This window comes from Puma concolor, chromosome A3 (assembly GCF_028749965.1).
Source record: "Puma concolor isolate L17-30 chromosome A3, mPumCon1.1.hap2, whole genome shotgun sequence".
In the NCBI taxonomy this organism is placed as follows: Eukaryota; Metazoa; Chordata; class Mammalia; order Carnivora; family Felidae; genus Puma; species Puma concolor.
In genome coordinates this window covers 62,581,871-62,600,543 of record NC_141669.1, presented here as the reverse complement: position 1 = coordinate 62,600,543, position 18,673 = coordinate 62,581,871, and positions in this window count along the sequence as shown.

Genomic DNA, 18,673 nt, shown 5'->3' with positions numbered 1-18,673 from the left:
GCTTCTCTAGAAGTTATAACTAATAGGGCATGTCCCAAAGCCCCATCATAAATCACATTGTTAGACTATCCAGTGGCCAAAGGCCCCAGACAAAGATATTCCTATCAGGCAGGACATTTCAGACCGCTAGAGATCACCTCCCAGTAGCTGATGGTAAAGGCCAGAGTTCTCTTTAGGTAAGGCTAATTCTTCAGTACACAGCTATATATATCATACCAAACTATCTTAACAAAGATTAAGGTAGAAAAGAAGATAGATAGATAGATAGATAGATAGATAGATAGATAGATAGACAGATAGATGATATGGCAGATAAAATCTACAATTTCAATTTTGAGGTCAAAATAAACTTCAAAAGAGTACATGGCCTAGTCCCTGGGTTCAGGTAGGTATACACAGCACCTATTTTACTGATGGGGTCTAGAGAGGTTTACTCCTTTGCCTAAGGTTTCATCATGGTATGGACAGAAATAGAACCTCATATCCTCTGATTTCTACTAAAAACACTCATTCCCCTGTACCATGATGTCATATATACTCCCCTCCAAATCCCATTTGCTCTACCTGACATTTCCGAGAATGGCCTAAGGTTAGGGAATGTACACATGTCTCAATAGACAACATGCTCCAAGTGCCCTCCCTTCACAAACCCCTTGGAAGACCAAGAAAGAATACATAGCGATCCACTTCCATCCAGCTGCCCAGATGCTGAGGCCTGCAGGCTTATGTCAAGAGCTCTGGGGCATCTACTTCTACCCCCAGAGCATCTGGGAAAGACCCCCTGCTCCAGCATTCCAGATGTGGTCACAGAAGGGTATTCTCTGCTAAAACCCACACCATCCCTGCCAACAGCACCAGAGACAGGCCATGACCACACCATGGTTGAGAGGAAGGCTCAAGAGTCTACTCTACCTCACAAGTTATTTCAGGTCTCTGGGTCTCTCTTCTACTCTTTGTAAAATGAAAAGCTTAGCTTAGAATCTGGTTATTCTGAGTGTAGTCCAACTAGCTGCAGGGCATTACTAGGGAGCTTTTTAGAAATGCAGATTTTCGGGGCGCCTGGGTGGCGCAGTCGGTTAAGCGTCCGACTTCAGCCAGGTCGCGATCTCGCGGTGCGGTCCGTGAGTTCGAGCCCCGCGTCGGGCTCTGGGCTGATGGCTCGGAGCCTGGAGCCTGTTTCCGATTCTGTGTCTCCCTCTCTCTCCGCCCCTCCCCCGTTCATGCTCTGTCTCTCTGTCCCAAAAATAAATAAAAAAACGTTGAAAAAAGAATAAAAAATAAAAATAAAAAAAAAATAAATAAAAGAAATGCAGATTTTCCAGCCCCACCCCAGGATGGCTGCATTTGATTCCGTATGGTTCACAACACCTCCATGTGATTCACGTGAACATTAAGGTTTGAGATACACCAGCTGAGACCAAATCCAGGTTCTTTCCAAGCCCTAAATTCTATGATTCCCAAAAAGCGGCTCATGGCTCAATTTCCGGACTTCGAGGTTGAGATGCCCCTTAGAACTGGGGCAATCCAAGCTTCTAATCAGGAGTGGTCAGAAAGCGGAGTCACGGAAGGCGTCTGTGAAACCCAAAGCCCTTGGACAGACAATGCTGGGATGGAGGAGCAGGAGGAGGAGACTGGTTCGTTTTTTCCATAGGCATGCTGTGTGTGCCAGTTGAGGTCTTTAATGTAAACCCTCCTGTGCACCGACCTAAACAATGAGAGTAATTATGGGCTCGCTTACCGCCTTCCAATGCAGGGCTCAGGGTCGGCCCTCCACAGGGTTCTGCAGGAGGTCTCGTTTCTGAGTCAGGGGGGCCTCTGGTTAACCAGAGTAGACCCAACTCTGAGGGACAAAGTTGACATACCAGCATAATTACACGTAGGTTGACCATATTTACTGCAACTCTGTTGTTCTAGAATTTCAAACAAAGGCTGAACCCTAGGAAAACACACCACTAAAGAGAAGCAGATTGTCCTGAGTGATTTATTGAAGAACAAAAACGAGGGGAAGAAAGAGAAGAGAATTATCAGAGACTTACACATACTTCCCTTTCCCCTGCCTGGTCTAAGGAGAACACACAGTGACCACCATGTTCCCACCCTCCCCAACGGAAAGGCCTCAAAACACTGACATTTTGCTTTTTTGTGAGGCATGTTTTCATGTGGCCACATCAAATCCCGTAAACCCGTTCAGACTGATCAGAAGAAAGCAGAGTGTAGAACTATAGGGGGAGCGATCCCCCTTCTTCCCTTCTAACTCACTTGGCTCTCCCCATACACCCTCTCACATGACATACACCTACATCTCATACAGAAATATTTCAAAGGAACAGAAAATCAACCAAGGCTGGAATGTGGCTTTAGAGAAGCCAGAACAACAGGTCAGGCATGTGAGTAGCCTTTAACTTCAGGAGGTTATTGGTAGGAAGGCTTTGAATAACTGCCAGAACTGTTTGACCTCAGCTCTGTCCCATGTAAATACATGACTGTGCTGGAAAGCAGTCGCATTTCCAATGCACAATTCAGAGGTTGCATTGACCTGGCAATGACAGGGGAAATTTGAACAATTAGAAAACAGCAGCTCCTCCCCCCAAATTGTAACTTCTATACATGCAGTTTGAGTATCTCCAACAGATAAGGGCTACAGGGATCTCAGAGCACTTGCTTGTAGTTGCCACTCTGTTATGGACTGAATCATCATGTTGAACTGTGACTATATTTGGAGACAGGGCCTTTAGGGAAATAATTAAGGTTAAATTGGGTCATAAAGGCAAGGAGCCCTAATCTGATAAGACTGGTGTCCTTATAAGAAGAGCTAGAGACACCAGAGTTCTCCTTCCACACATACACAGAGAAGAGGCCATGTGAAGACATAGTGAGAACATGGCTGTCTGCAAGGCAAGAAGAGAAGCCTCACCAGAAGTCAATTCTGGTAGCATCTTAATCTTGGACTTCTAGCCTCCAGAAGTGTAAGAAAATAAATTTCTGTGGTTTGAGCCACCCAGTCAGTGGTATTTTGTTATGTCAGCCCTAGTGAACTAATACATACTCCCACCCCCACCCCCCAACACACACAAACAATTAAAATTACAATTCCTCAGCCAAGGAAGACTTATCAAGAACTACCAGGTGACCGGTGGATGAAATAGATAGGCTTCCTATCCTCAGAGAGCTTATGACACCTTTGGAGAGCCAATATCAAGAAAAAACAAGCTGGGGATTTGGGATTTGGTGAAAGCTCTGAAATGCATCTTGGGTGGAGCACAGCAGCTGAGATACCATTGTGTGACAGCATCACCAGTCACTGGGTAGGAAACAGAGAGAGAATCAATTACTGTAAATGTACATGGTAGTTATTGGAAGTTTCCTGGTTTTCTAAGTTGCTTTTAAAAATACTTTGCTTCAAAAATAAATAAATAAATAAATAAATAAATAAATAAATAAATAAATAAAATTAATAATAATAAAAATAAGAAATAAAAATATTTTTCTTCGAAAGTCCCCAAACCTTCATCATTGCCCATGAAGAAAGAGTAAGTTTCCTTGCCAAAGCTCAAGGGCAGAGTCTTCAAATTCCTAACGCAAAGTCCTGTCAAGGTGGTTGTTTGCCTTGCCTTATTGTCTGGGGCTCTTCAGGGGTGACATGCTCTTGGGCCAGGTGGTGGCACACAGATGAAGAAATGGCCAGTGATTGTGCTAATTAGCTTATTTACACACATTCATAAAATTGTGAAAGAACTTTTGCAAAACTGAAGATGTTGTTACTGTTCAAACATTGGAAAAAGAACACAGAATTCATGTCCTACCAGACATTCACACAGGTAAACTTCTGCTGAATGGAAAATTCCAAACTTGGCTATAGAGTTAGAAACCCTATGGGCTTAATTCCCTCTCCAGTCCTGTATAGTTACTAATGACACCACTTGAGATCTCCAAGCCTGAGCAAAGGACAAGGTCTAACCTCAGAAGCCCTGAGACAGAATATGGACACCTACCACAAAAGATAACCCCAGTGGAATGGGGGAACTCAGGATCATTCTGGGCAGGGAAACAAGAAGTGGAATTGTTCAGAAATTCACCAGAGATTTATGCCACTACTTTACTTGAGATGGACATACAGACAAAGAAGGTAGACCAGACAAAGAAGGGAGGCATGGAATAGAAGAAATGCAATAGAAAACATCCTGACCATTTACCTAATCACCTGCAAGAACAGCAACCCCTTTTTTGTCAGCCTCGTCCACCCTGACTTGGTTCCAGCAGCTGATCATAGTTATTCATCCTCCTGCCAGAGAAATGGGCTCATGTCCAGGAACAAGCCAATCAGTTTCCCCATCCATCTGATTGATTTAAGGATTTGCATGGTACTAAGCAGGGAAATCAGGATCCTTCCTCAAGACGAAGAAGAACCATCTGTTCAGTCATATGAAGCAATCGACATCCCACACCTCCTTTCTTCTTAAACTGGTCCCAGTGGTAATTCTGTGAGTTAACAACCAAAGGACTCATAACTAATACAGTATGCATGTGGACTCTTACCAACTGCCTTCGGGGTTGTATCAGATCTCCCACTAGGTCCTAAAGGACACCTTGAGGAAGAAGGGATCTTGACTCTCTCTCTCTCTCTCTCAGAGGAAGAGGGTGAGACTTCTGCTGGTGGTCAGTGACATTGTCCAAGGTGTCATGGGGAAATGGTTGTGGGGAAGTCTCCCAATGTGCCACCCAGCAAGGTTGGTGTTCTGGCTCAGAGGGGCCTTGTGAACAGAGCCAGTGAGACCAGATTCTCTACATAAGTCCCTCCAGCTGGGAACTGCCATATCTTTCCCAACCACCTGCCCTTCAACAGAGCTGGCAGGAGAAGCCACGACCCACAACCCTTCAGTACCTCCAGCAAACACTCAAAAGGAGTTCAGTGTGGCAGTTAAGAGCATAAGGTCTACATCAGAAAAATCTGTGTTTTAATCTCACTCCTTACCAACCATGGGATCTTGGTTAAATAACAAAACCACCTGAACCTCTCTTTACTCATATGTATAATGGAGGTAACAAAACCTAGTTCACAGGATAGTTGTGAAAGTTACATGTGATCATGTATGTAAAGCACTTAGCATTGTACTAGGCATGGTTGGAATTATCATATCACTATTGTAGGCATTATTATCAGGCAATCCTCTGAAAAATGGATTCTGAAATAAGTCAGGATCTGACCTTGTAAAATCAAAAAGTGTGTACTCACTGGGAAATAGCTAGCAGGTCCTTCCGACATAGAGTGGCAAATTCCAGTCTTGGGTCTATTTCTTGCCTTTATACTCTTTCTCATTTATTTTTGATTTATGAAAACGCATCCATCATTTTCTAAGGAAAGCCTCCAGACACATGAACAAAAATGATAAAAATGCACAACGAAAATAAATAAAACCATGCAGCATGGCTAACAAGTCAGGCATTTGGCCCCAGTGGGGTAGATAAATCCAGAGCTGGGCTCAGCACTGGGACCCAAAGGTCAACAGGCTGGGACTTTGCTGAAGGAATAAAATAAAGGAGATTTTGAAGCTTCAACTAAAATCTACTAAGAACCTAAGAGCATACTTTCTAGAGGGAGCCCCCCAAAGGGTCTCCAAGAAGCCAGTCTAGAGGACAATGAGACAGCTGCCAGCTCCCTGCTCATTCACTAGGGGATGTTTTCAGAGAGCTAGCAGATTTCTAAAGTTGTGCTAAGCACCCTATTTACCTACAATTCCCCTTTCAATGAGTAAAAGGCCATCTAGGAGAGGTTCATTCAGTTAAGAGAATGGGGACACCCCAGGAAATGTGCCAAAGTCACCTCTCCATCCTCATCTTCTTGGTCCAGAGACGCTGCTGTAAGGGGATCCTCTCTGAAGAATTTGCTTTGGGACCCAACATTTCCAGCCTCTGATATATTTGATCTTCACTCTAGGCTGAGAGCATGTGAGAGGAAAAGTGAAAATGGAAGCCTAGTAGAGGCAAGGAGGGATGCTTATTGTGTGAGATGGAAATAGAGCCCTCACTGACAGCACAAGTGTCTTCATATAACCCAGGTAGGGCTCCTGACAGGTAACTGGGTCCTGCTGACTGTCACATTGGACAGGATTTGCAAAGTGCCTTCCTGCCCACAGTCTGAGGGGGTTCTCAGTCGTGGGTTGTCTTGGCCATTACTGACTGAACAAGGCATTCAATGAGAGGCTGCCAGAAGGGCCAATCAAGTGGCCTAGTGTGAAAACTGTGCCCAGTAGGGCTGACCAATATTGGATAACATCTGGCGGAGCCATTAGATCTTCTCTTGGAGCATGTGGCTGTGAGACATGAGGAACCATCCTCTGCAAGTAAGGGTAGTTACAGGAGAACAGAAAAAAGTAATTAAATTGCTCCAAAAACCCAACACTGGAGTGGACAATAATGGATACACACCTACCTCTGTGGAGGAGAACCTCTGTTAATAACCAGTATTAATAACAACATGGTTAATGGAGCCACTGTCAATAGCAACCATACTCACTGAACATGACTTTGTTAGTGTGCTCAGTGTTAGCCTGTCACAAACGTGATATCAATGAATCTTCGCAAGGACCCTATGCAGTCAGTACCATTATTATCATCATTCTGAAGATGGAGAAACTGAGGCTAAAGAAGCACCCACAGTTGTTAAATAGCCGAGATGGAATTTGAACTGGTCAGTGTAAGTATGGAACACGAGATTTCGTTCATTAGGTTACAATCCCACATGGCTGCAAATGATGTTCTGGTCCTCAGTGAAGCCTGCTCTGTGACTGCTCACATTTTCTGTTCTTCCTCACCTCCCCGTGTGTCCTTACATCCCTCAGTGCCCAATTCTGTGTGTCCTTCTAATAGTCCTCCATGAACTAAAGTGATGAGGTTTGTCATAGTTCTGTAAACTGGAAGCATCTAGCTGATGGAGATACAAAAGTTCCCAAAACGTGGCTTTTGGGGACAGCAGAAAATGACAGTTCCTCTAAAGGAAGTTTAAAGGCCCTCATTTACCCTTCTGAGCCTTAAAGGAGAATATACAAGCTAAAGCCTTCAGCATAGACAGCAGGAACTCATGCCAGTGAGTCAAGCCACAGAAACTATGTGCCATGAATATCAACATCAACCAAGTAAATCAACCCAAAATGCAGTGAGCACAGCTACGGGCCAGTCCCCAAGACTTCCCTAGAGCTGTTCAGCAGCTGGGGAGAAGCCAGTAACAAGGTAGGGAAAGGGTCAAGCTGCTTGAACTCCAGGCTCCTCATTCCACTAGAACACTTCTACTTGTTCTTTTTACACGTTCTAGTTTCCACTTAAGATTCCATTTGAATGAAGAGTTCTGTTGCATTTTTTCAAAAATCTCAATCAACAACTATTTCTCCAGCTCCTACTATGTGCCCAACATTAAGGTGAGTTCAGGATGTGGGGGGGCAGGGAAAGGAAAATCCTTGACCCATGCCATCCCACAGCTTAGCACAGTAGTAAAAACAGACAGCGGACCCACGTAAATAGAGAACAACATTGGAAAATAGGAGGCAGCACAGATCAGAAATGCTTTTGAAATTCAGATCATGAAGAAAGAATCTGAAATAAAGCTGTAAAGAATGCATAGGATTTGCATAGGTGTAAGGGAGAAGAGGAAAAGACATTGGGAACTAGGAGAAGGATGGGAAAGCTGAGGATGAAAAGCCCTCTCAGCTACCATGTTGAGGAGCTGGGACTCCACAACCAGGTTTCTAGAAAAGGAAAGAGCTGTGTTAGCCATTGCTCAGGAGATGAGACTGAAGGCTGCCCTGTAAAAGGAAAATATTTCTAACTTACTCCAAGGTGGCTCCAGGTGGACATGACAGTTAGGGGGAAAGTTTTCCAGCCAGGCACAAAGGAAGGAACATGAAGGAACTTTCCAAGAGGAAAACTTGCAAAGATTCTATAAGACAATATTCCAGAAAATGAATGGACTTACCTGTTGATCCTGGGACCTCCCAAATGGGGCAGCTCAAAGACTTGAGCCATAAGTATAGACTCTGCTCCATAACTAAAAACCTCTAAAAAGCCAATTCTTGAACCCAAATTTAGTACCTTTCATGTTCACACAAAAGACCAGCTCCATCTCCTGTTAAAAGAGAAGGAAGGAAGAGAAAGGACTTACTACAGGCGAATCAGAGCTTTTCTCTGGTGAAGCCCCTCCACACCACAGAGTGAAGTTGGAACCCTTCCCAGAGTCCAGAAAGCCAGTCTGTCTCCAGGGATCTTGGTTTGGGGCTCTAGGGAAAGCCATACATTTGCTAAGTCCCTATGGGCACAGCTCTGATGTACAGGGAGAGGGAGGTCAGACTGTGTCTACATTTACAAGTAGAACTGCAGTTAGAACTCATCCCCAACTCAGGCCAAAAGAAGACAGCAGAGCAAGAAGTCCTGAACAAGTAACTGTGAGGGAGCTTAAATGTACACAGTAGGTTTTCTTGTTCTAAGATTCCAGTTTTACAGATTCTACCTATTTCTCCCTTTAAAAACAGCTAAAAAGTATGTGCACATTTGTGTATTGTAGTTTGTGTAGATGGTACTGAGGCAAATTAAGAAGGAATGTGCTCACCACCAAAATCATCCTCATTTTCATGGCAAGGTGGTGGAAAGGGCCTGAAGCTCATGCTGCCCTGTACTACACAGTAAATATCTCCTTTCCGAATAGGGAGGGGCCAGGGAACCAGTCCCAGTCAGCCAGACCCTCACCAATAGAGTCTGCTGGCATCATACAAAAAGACTGCATCTTTCCATGTCAGCTGACAGCTTGTGAGTTTGGGGGCTGCCTGCCTCAGGGAAATGTCTGAAAGATGGACAGCAAAATAGAACTCACAACCTGGTAAAGCCCCCAGATCCAGCCATACCTGCATCCCAGTTCCTCTGCATTTCCCAGTTACATGAGCCAGTAATTTCCCTTTTTTGTTAATTACTAGTTTGAGCTGAGTTTGTCACTTGCAATCTACAGAGGTCTTCCTGCAAATCCCAGGCAAGGCATTCACTTCAGGCCAAGCCCCTTCAAAGAACCTGTAACCACTGCTTTCGAACACCAAGCTCCTTCTCCATTTGACCACTGACTACCAGACAACACAAACTCTTGGACCACTTGAGCACAGCAAGTATTTCTTCTCTCAGTCCCTCTCCTGCCTGTCTTTGCCACCCCCTTAGTCTGGCCTGCTAGCCTTCAAACCACGCCAATCCCATCCCATGTCCCCCATGCCCATCATTAACCCTTCACTCCAGTGCCTCTCTCCACCCATCTTTGCTACAAGTTCCTTACTGGGGGGATAAAAACCCTCCTTCAAAGAAAAATAACTGAAACAAATTGTAGACCATGTGAAAGAAAACCATGTCCTGCTTTAATAAACGTCTTGCAACTGCTTTGTAATGGCAGTCCTGCCTTGTTGAAAGACTCTGGGATTTTGATGTTCACGCAGGAAAAGCAGGTAGGTCCTAGTGCCTGGAACGTGGAGCACTCAATCCCACACACAAAGCAAAGATACTGCAGTTGCTAAGACTCAGTTTCCTTATTGTTCCACTGGGAATCACACAGTATTAACGACCACCAGAGCCATGTCCAGGATGAATCATCCCAAACTTGGTCAAGTAGACAAAGATAAACAGCACTGTGGGGAGGAATCCTAGACTGGTCTTTGAGTAATAATAAAACAACATCAATGCTATAGGTGGCATGTAGGGAGTCTCACATTCCAGAAAAAGGGCTGAGCACTTGACATGCCTGATTTCATTGAAGCCTCACAACAGGCTCATGCAGTAGGAACTAATTATTGTCTCCGTTTTACAGACGTGGCTCCTGAGGTTTGGAGAGAATGTGGGACCTGTCCAAGGTCACTCAGATGGGTGACCACAGGAGCTGGAAGTCAGGCCTCTGTGACTGAGCCCTTGAAGACATTAAAGAACTGACCAGCCACTCAGAATCTCCCTCCAACTACCTCCACAATGTGGGCAGTAACAACTGCCTAGCTTCCTCCCAGGGTTCCCTAGTAAATCTATGGGAAGGACTTGGGAGAAACAGAAAGCTCTGAGAAAGACTGGGCAGGTGTGATGACCATCTAGGCAATACAGTCACAGTTGTCATCGCAGATGGTGGCCTGTCTTACCCATTTCACCCATAGAACACACCGATAATGTGTGTTGCACAAAACAACTGTCCCCTAGGAGCAAACATTCAGTCCAGAGCAGCCCCACATTATGTCTCTCCTCCAACCGGCCTGCAGTCCCTGGTTGGCAGCACAGACTAGTGCTTTGGAGTCTCTGGGACAGACAGTCATGACTCTACTCTTCTTCCAACATTTACTGTCTGTGCCAGCTCCAAGCCTGTTCTCATCTGTGAACAATAATAATATTATAGGGGACTTTCTTTGGTGGGGGTGGGGAGATTGTATTTTATCTGTTTTAAAACTATGAAATATTTTAAATATTGAAAACATGAGTAATAATATATAACCCATCAGCAGTTTAAAAAATAATCACTGACACTCCACTCATACCCCACTCCATCCATTCCTCTTCTCCCCTTCCCTGAGGTAAGCATTCCCCTGAATTTAATATAGAATAAAAGTTGGTAAACTTTTTCCATAAAGGGCCAGATTCTAAATATTTTCAACTTTGTGGGCTACTTGGTCCCTGTCATAAGTATTCAGCCATACTCTTGGAGCACAAAGGCAGCCACAGACAATACGTAAAGATTGAGTGTGGCAGTGTTCCAATCAGTTTTATTTATAGACACTGAAATTTGAATTTCATATATTTTGCAGGTTTCGTGAAATATTGTTCTTTTGATTTTTTTATCAACTATTTTTTTCTTACATGTCATTTTTTTTAATGTTTATTTTTGAGAGAGACAGACAGACAGAAAGTGAACGGGGGAGGGGCAGAGAGAGGTAGACACAGTATCTGAAGCAGGCTCCGGGCTCTGAGCTGTCAGCACAGAGCCCGACACAGGGCTCAAATTCACGAACTGCAAGATCATGACCGGATCCAAAGTCGGACGTTTAACCCACTGAGCCACCCAGGTGCCCCCCTTACATGTCTTTTTTTCCAGCTTTATCAAGATATAATTGACCCATAACTTTTATCAACTATTTAAAACCATAAAAACCTTTCTTAGGTCACAGGCCATACAAAATATGGTCACAGGCTAGACTGGACCAGTGGCTGTAGTTTGCCAATCCCTAGCATATATCATTCCCACACATATTTTAATACTGAAATTCTATATGTGCATATCCATGCAGACAATTGTGTGATAGGTCTTAAATTTTCATATAAATGGTATTGTTTAGTACATTTTCTTCTACATTTGGCTTTTTTTAACACTATGTTTGCTATTTAGCTGTGTTGTTACATATAACGTTATTCATTTTAACTGCTGTATAGGATTTCACTAGATTAATTTACCACAACTTAATTCCAGGATTCCACTACATGAATTTAACACAATCTATTTACCTTGATAGATATTCAGATTGTTCTGTTGTTTTACAGTTACAAACAATGCTGCAGAAAGCACCCACACACACATCTCCTTGTGCATGTGCACACACAGTTTCTTCTCTAGGATTGCTCCTCCAAGTAGAATTGCCTGGTCTTGGGGTGTTTGTTGATTACATAATGACAGAATTGTAAAGAACTCAGTGCTATGCCTGACACCCACTGAGTATCCAATCGTTGGTAGCCCATGTTCCTCTGGGTCCCCCTCAAGTACCAGGCAGAGGATTTATTAATAATTTTCAAGTGTTTTTAAAAAGTGTTTTAAAATAAATCCTTTTAAACTTAATTCAAAGATTATCAGGGGCAAAATGTGTGGGACAAATCATGGATATGCAGGCAATCAAGGAGAGAACCCACCAGCTAGGTCAGAGTACTCAGCAATGGTTTTCCTAAAAAGCAATGTCAGGGTTGGGGTGGTGGGGGGGGTTGCCTGGGTGGCTCAGCTGGTTGAGTGTTCAACTTCATCTCAAGTCATGATCTCAAGATTCATGAGTTTGAGCCCCGCGTCGAGCTCTGTGATGACAGCTCAGACCCTGGAGCCTGCTTCAGATTCTGTCTCCCTCTCTCTCTGCCCCTCATCTGTTCTCTCTCTCTTTCTCAAAATTAAATTAAAAAGTGAAAATTAAAAAAAGAAAAAAGCAATGTGGGGCTTGAAGTTAGAAGGGATGCAGGGAAAATGGATGCTTGCATGAACTTGATAACATAGGCTCAGAGTCAGGCATAGGTGTGGTGTGCAGGGGAAATCCAGGAGACCAGCCTGGCTGAAGCTCAGAAGCTGTGTAGGAGATAAAAGACAGAAAATTTGCAAAGTCCTTTTGGTGGGCTCTGAATGCCCACCAAATGCATTTGGCGCCCTCTGAATGCAGAGGTATGTGGCCTGGCTTGCTGGGCAGTGGGGAGTCCAGGAAAGGCCAGTCCTGCTAAGAAGGGCAAGAGCTACCCACTGGGAGTGTTAACTCAGCCGGTCTGTTTGGTGCAACCCTGAGAGTTGACGAAGCCAAGCCTGAGGTGAGGTCAGGGCATTCAGGGGCCAGATCCAACACTGGCAGTGTCACCATCCAAAGTGAGCCTTCAGAACTAGCTTGTGTGTGCAGGTGTTGAATAGCCAATGCTGCCATCACCCAGCTAGATCAGACCTTTAGGGAATTCTGCTGGGAGCCAAGCTTGAGAGCAAGGCTTTTTTTTTCCTTAAGTTTTTATTTAAATTCTAGTTAAACATATAGTGGAATATTGGTTTCAGGAGTAGAATTTAGTGATTCATCACTTACATATAATACCCAGTGCTCATCACAAGTGCCCTCCTTACTACCCATCACCCATTTAGCCCACCCTCCCATCCACCTCCCCTACAGCAACCTTCAGTTTGTTCTCTATCATTAACAGTCTCTTATGGTTTGCCTCCCTCTCTCTTTTTTTTCTTCCTTCCCCTATGTTCATCTGTTTTGTTTTTTAAATTCCACATATGAGTGAAATCATGGTTTTTGTCTTTCCCTGACTTACTTCGCTTAACAAGTAAGAGTATATTAATAATATACTCTAGCTCCATCCACATCATTGCAAATGGCAAGATTTCATTCTTTTTCATGGCTGAGTAATATCCCATTGTGTGTGTATGTATGTATGTATGTATGTATGTATGTATGTATGTATGTATACATACCACATCCTCTTTATCCATTCATCAGTTGATGGACATTTGGGTTCTTTGCATAATTTGGCTATTGATGATTGCACTGCTATAAACATTTGGGGTTCATGTGCCCCTTTGAATCAGTATTTTTGTATCCTTGGGTAAATACCTGGGTAGTGCAATTGCTGGGCCATAGGGTAGTTCAATTTGAGAGGCAGTCTTTAAGTAGCACATTCCACCTCTGGTCCTGGCTGTGGTGGGGGGGGGGGAGTGAGTGGTGGGGAAGGGGGAAGGGGAACAAAGCTGCTACCTGAAATCAGACACAACATGGAAATGGTGAGCTGGTATTGTGGCTCTTTCCAAGGCTGAGCCCAATCTAATCCAACTTGGCCTTCTTAAAAAGTGACTTTAAACTGATTTAGCCTTTGTCATTCAGGCAGAGATGGGTATACTATCATTCATCCAGCTGGGACTGCAGAGTCTTACATTCCCCACTTTAACCTATACATAAGTCTATACCTATACACAATTATTGTTATTAAAGGGAAGCCCTGGTTAAGACATGAAATCAGAGAAAAAGAAGAACAGAGGAAATCAATAGCACCTCTTCAATCACCCATTCAATGTATACATATTTATTAAGTCCCTTTCACATGCACCACTGTGACAGGTACAGTAGGGCCATGGCACTATATAAAGTTATAACATATAAAGTCCACCTTAGAGGTCAAGACAGTGCTGGGTTTTTTTTTACTAAAAATACAAAGCAGCACATGCTAAGTGCCAGAATCTTTTGAACAATTAACACAATGAGAATTCGAGGGAATAAAGAAAGGTTAGAATAAGCCTGGGAGAGGCATTTCAAAGTGGCATTTTTAAGAATTGAGAAGCTAAGAGATAGTCTGTCTCTCCCAAAGAGACAGACTGGGATAAGCAGGTTTATGATGGTAAAAATGGGCAAGACACATTTGGGCTGAGTGAGGCCTGATGCTGTGGACTCCTCCAATCACCAGAACAGAGCCACTCAGTCAGTCCTGCCTGAGGGATGCTCATTGACCCATGTGTCAATGCTCTCTCCTCCCCAGGATTCTGGTGATATGGGCCCTGCCCCTTTCTGCCTCTTCCTCCTTCCAGGCTCCTGTGGGAGCCAGGTACCCCAAGTATGTAGATTCTGTGGCTCACTGGCCTTGTTACCTTGGGCAGGGTCACTCACCCTCTCGAAGCTTTCATTCATCTGATGATGCCCTCACTCACACACTGATGTAAATATCAGAGATAGCCTACACTGAGTCAGTGTAAGTAGGAAAGGGTCCTGCACACCTGTGGCACCTTCACGTCTGTCGTGCTCACAGAAAAAGTTTGCAACGTGAACACCAGGAGTATAACCAGCGACAAAATCTGAAAGGATGAGATCAGGCCATGAGCAAGAATGACATTCCATTTGAAATGGAAGCTTCAGCCACAGATACCCGATGGATGGGATTCTGGTCCTCATCACCACTTCCCTCTCATCACTATGAGGCAGAAAAGAATTGACTGAGCCGATGGGTGGACATTTGGAGAGCAGGTGGCAATCGTTAAAGTTGTTACATCCATGATTTACTGGCATGCCGCTTGGCCCTTGGGCAGGACACCACCACTCTCTAGGTTTGTTGGGAATGGCTCAGAAATAACCTAAAATTTATCTCCAGGTCTTCTCCCAGGTGGGGGCTAAAATTCTAGATGACAGTGGTTTCAAAATGGTGTCCCCACACCCCAAGGGGAGCATAAGATGAAGCATTGGGGTGTGGGAAGAAAAGATTAGAACTTCTACTTACAGTTTTTCTAACATATAACTGCATTAGTTTTCTATTACAATATAACAAATTACCACAAATTTAGCAGCTTAAAACAACACAAATATATCATCCCACAGTTTCTGGAGGTTGGAAGTCCAGCTGGACTTGATTGGGTCCTCTGTTTAGAATCATGCAAGGCCAAAATCAAGGTGTGGGCAAGACCACATTCCTTACTAAAGGCCCTGGGGCAGGATCCTCTTCCAAGCTATTCAAGTGGTTGGCAGAATTTAGTTCCTTATGGCTATAGGACTGATGTCACTGTTTCCTTGCTGGTTGTCAGCTGGGGGCAGTGTTTGCTACTCATTGTTTCCATGGTGACTCCTCCAGCAACTGTGGGCTGCCTTCTTCTCACACTCCAAACCTCTCTGATCTCCCCTTTGTCACATCCTTGTGACTCCAGCCAGAGAAAATTCTCCACTTTTAAGGTTTCATAGGATTAGATTGGGCACACCTGGATATTCCAGGATACTCTATTTGAAGGTTCTTAACCTTAATCACATCTGCAAAGTCCCCTTTGCCATGTAAGGTCACATGTTCACAGTTTCCAGGATTAGAGCATGGACACCTTTGGAGAACATTCTGCCTACCACAATTATAAAGAAAATAAGCTTTACTAATATTTTATAGATTGATACTCGGGGATAAAGGACCAGTGTCATATATGGTACTAAAGGTGTCTTCAGGGAAAGGTAGGAATCTCACACAAGGAGAGTTTGACAGCAACACCCTCACTCATTTGTTTGCTTTAAGCACAGTATGACAGATTAAAATTTATGCCTCCACAGAGGCTGGGATTCAGAAATGAGAGCCTCAATTCCCATCTTTCATTTGGACTTATATATCTTATACTTTTTTAGCTATCACAGCCCGGGTATTGAAAAACTGTTTCTAGAAGCAGACTTCTGACTCACTGTGTCACAGAGCATTACACCAAGATTTTCAAAAATAATGAGCCTATCCGACCCCATTGCTCTCACTAAAAATACTATTATTGATAGCATAATCTTAGCACAAAGAGCTTTTCATATTGTTAATAGATCAAAATGAGGTTTTGTTTAGATATTTATGCCATTTGTATCAATTCTTAAAATTTCATTTAGGAGTTTGCTTTTAAATATATGCAATACATGAATACAAAATGTATGCGTACATCAATTACAAATACATACATACATACATACATACATACATACATACACATATGCTAAGCATACATTCTCAAAAATGCTTTTACTGATAAAGTTGCTCAGCAAGGTTTAAAGGATAAAACCTTGGGTTCCAGACAGAGACTGTGGTGGGGTAATCACAAACCTGCTGGAATTATTTCAAAGTTCTTCTTCAAACTTTCTAAATATATTGCTTTTCCAAATTTTGGGGGTTTGGGCTATGATCAGTTTTTCAAGCAATCTAGAGAATTTATTTTCCAAGTAGCCCCTTGCCCCAGGCTCTTGTTTTGGCCCAAGCGTGTTAAGAGAAGAAAATGGAGTTTTCTTTCAGGTACTACTTTCTCAGGTGCACACTGAGAGACGGGGTGTGGGCCTCCTGGTTGCGTGCACTTAGGGTCCGGCGGGAGGTGAGAACCTCTGAATGGCCGTGCCGGGGGGCTTCCTGTGCAAGACTTTACACATTTGCAGTCCTATCAATCCAACACCTATGGGACAGGAAGCAAATGAGGTTTGTGGAGCCAGATAGCCAAATAAAAAAGGATCACTTTTTACTTTCCTGAAGTTAATTAATGCTGAATGGAGCAGGCCAAGTATAAAACCGATGAGGCTTTCTCTGAGCGAAGACTCCACATTTTACCCATAAAGCCAAATAACCCTGACCCTGGGGCTCCCACAAATTCAGGGCAGGCCTAGCTGGGAGGTACAGAGGAACTAACACTTTTCCCTTCACACTCCTTCTGGTGTTTCCCTTCTGGGTCTTATTTTTATTCATTTTTCCAGTTTATAAAACACACTCACCGATGGGCCCTTGGGGCACATGTGGAAAAGCTTAAAAGACACAAGTACAAAAACAGACTGACTTAGAGTCAAGAACGAAAAACATGAGAATTCTCCTCCATCTCGCGGCACCCCCCCCCCCCCCCCCGCTTCTGCCCCAGTTACATTCTGGGCCTTCATCTTCCGTATTTCCTGAAAGGGCCATAAAGTGGGGATTTTTCAGAAGAAAAAAGAGGTGGGTGTCAGAACTATTCTCTAATATCTCCATCCAAGTCTTGCTCTGGAGTCTAGTGCTGTAGCCTGAGGTGGTTTGGCAAAGGGGTTGCTTGAACAAGGAGTTCAGGACTCAGCAACGGGCAGAGGGGCCTCTTCATCTGGTTCCAGCCCTGGACAGCCTCCAGGACATCCAGGTCACTTCCAAGATCCCCAGGATCCAGACCCTGTGCATATGGATTGGAAGCTCCAATTTCCCACTCCAGGAAGGGAAATAAAGACTATACTCTTTGAGGACTGCCTAAACAAGTGGCTTGAAAAGGGCCACTCGGCCCTCCCTTTTAAAAAAGAGTGCTGGTGAAATTATTTTAATCTGCTCTCTTACACAGCTGACACACAACTTGAAGTGTGTAGAAGACAAGACATAGAGAGGTAGTGTCACTCCATTATTCCCCCTTTTATTAAACATTTATTTATTGAGCACCTACTATATGCCACAGGCTAGACATACATCTGCAAATGGAACAGACTTGCCCCTGCCCCTGTGTGTCTTAAAGGTTTGTGCAGGAAGACCAAGGCTAAGCGAATAATCACACCAAATACCTAAGTAATTGCAGTAGGGCCTCACGCAATGGAGAAAAAGCACAAGGCTCTATGAATGCGCACCTTGGGGACACTAACTCAGTCTTTGGGTCAGGGAAGGCCTCTCAAAGTACATCTAAGGGGAACCCGAAGGACGCAGGGAAGGTAGCCAGGTAAAGTGTGGGGCAAGAGCCTTAGAGGCAGAGGCCAGAACCACAGAGGAGGCTGACAGACCACAGCCCCACATAGGGCTGGGGGCATGAGTTGCAGTTGGAGAAGAGCAGGATATTCAAGGCCTGGCTGGCCAAACTCTCAGGGTGCAGGTTTCTTCTAAGTGCACTGAGTGACATAACATGATCCAATTCACATTTTTAAAAAGATCACGCTGGCCAGCATAGAACTACTCACCCACAGGGGCATCTGGGTGGCTTAGTTGGTTAAAAGTCCATCTTCGGCTCAGGTCATGATCTCACAGTTTGTGAGTTCAAGGCCCATGTCAGGCTCTGTGCTGACAGCTCAGAGCCTGGAGCCTGCTTCAGATTCTGTGTGTGTGTGTGTGTGTGTGTGTGTGTGTGTGTGTGTATGTGTATGTATGTATGTGTCCCTCTCTGCCCCTCCCTCACTCTCTCTCTCTCTCTCTCAAAAATAAAAAGTAAAAAAAAAAAAAAAATTAAAAATAAATAAATATATAAAATAATAAAGAACTACTCACCCATAGCCTACAATCCTTCTTGTCCCAGGATCTCTGTGAAACATGGTTTGAAAACCACCAACTTGAGTAATTATGATCATGGTCTTCAATCTCCTCAGAGCCTGACTTCTATGGTCATGAGTGGTACTTTTGGGTGGTTTGCTGAGAATCACACATGCAGCAGACACACAAGAGCATGGACGGAACAGACTGGATTCTAGGGCACAGGGACACATCATGT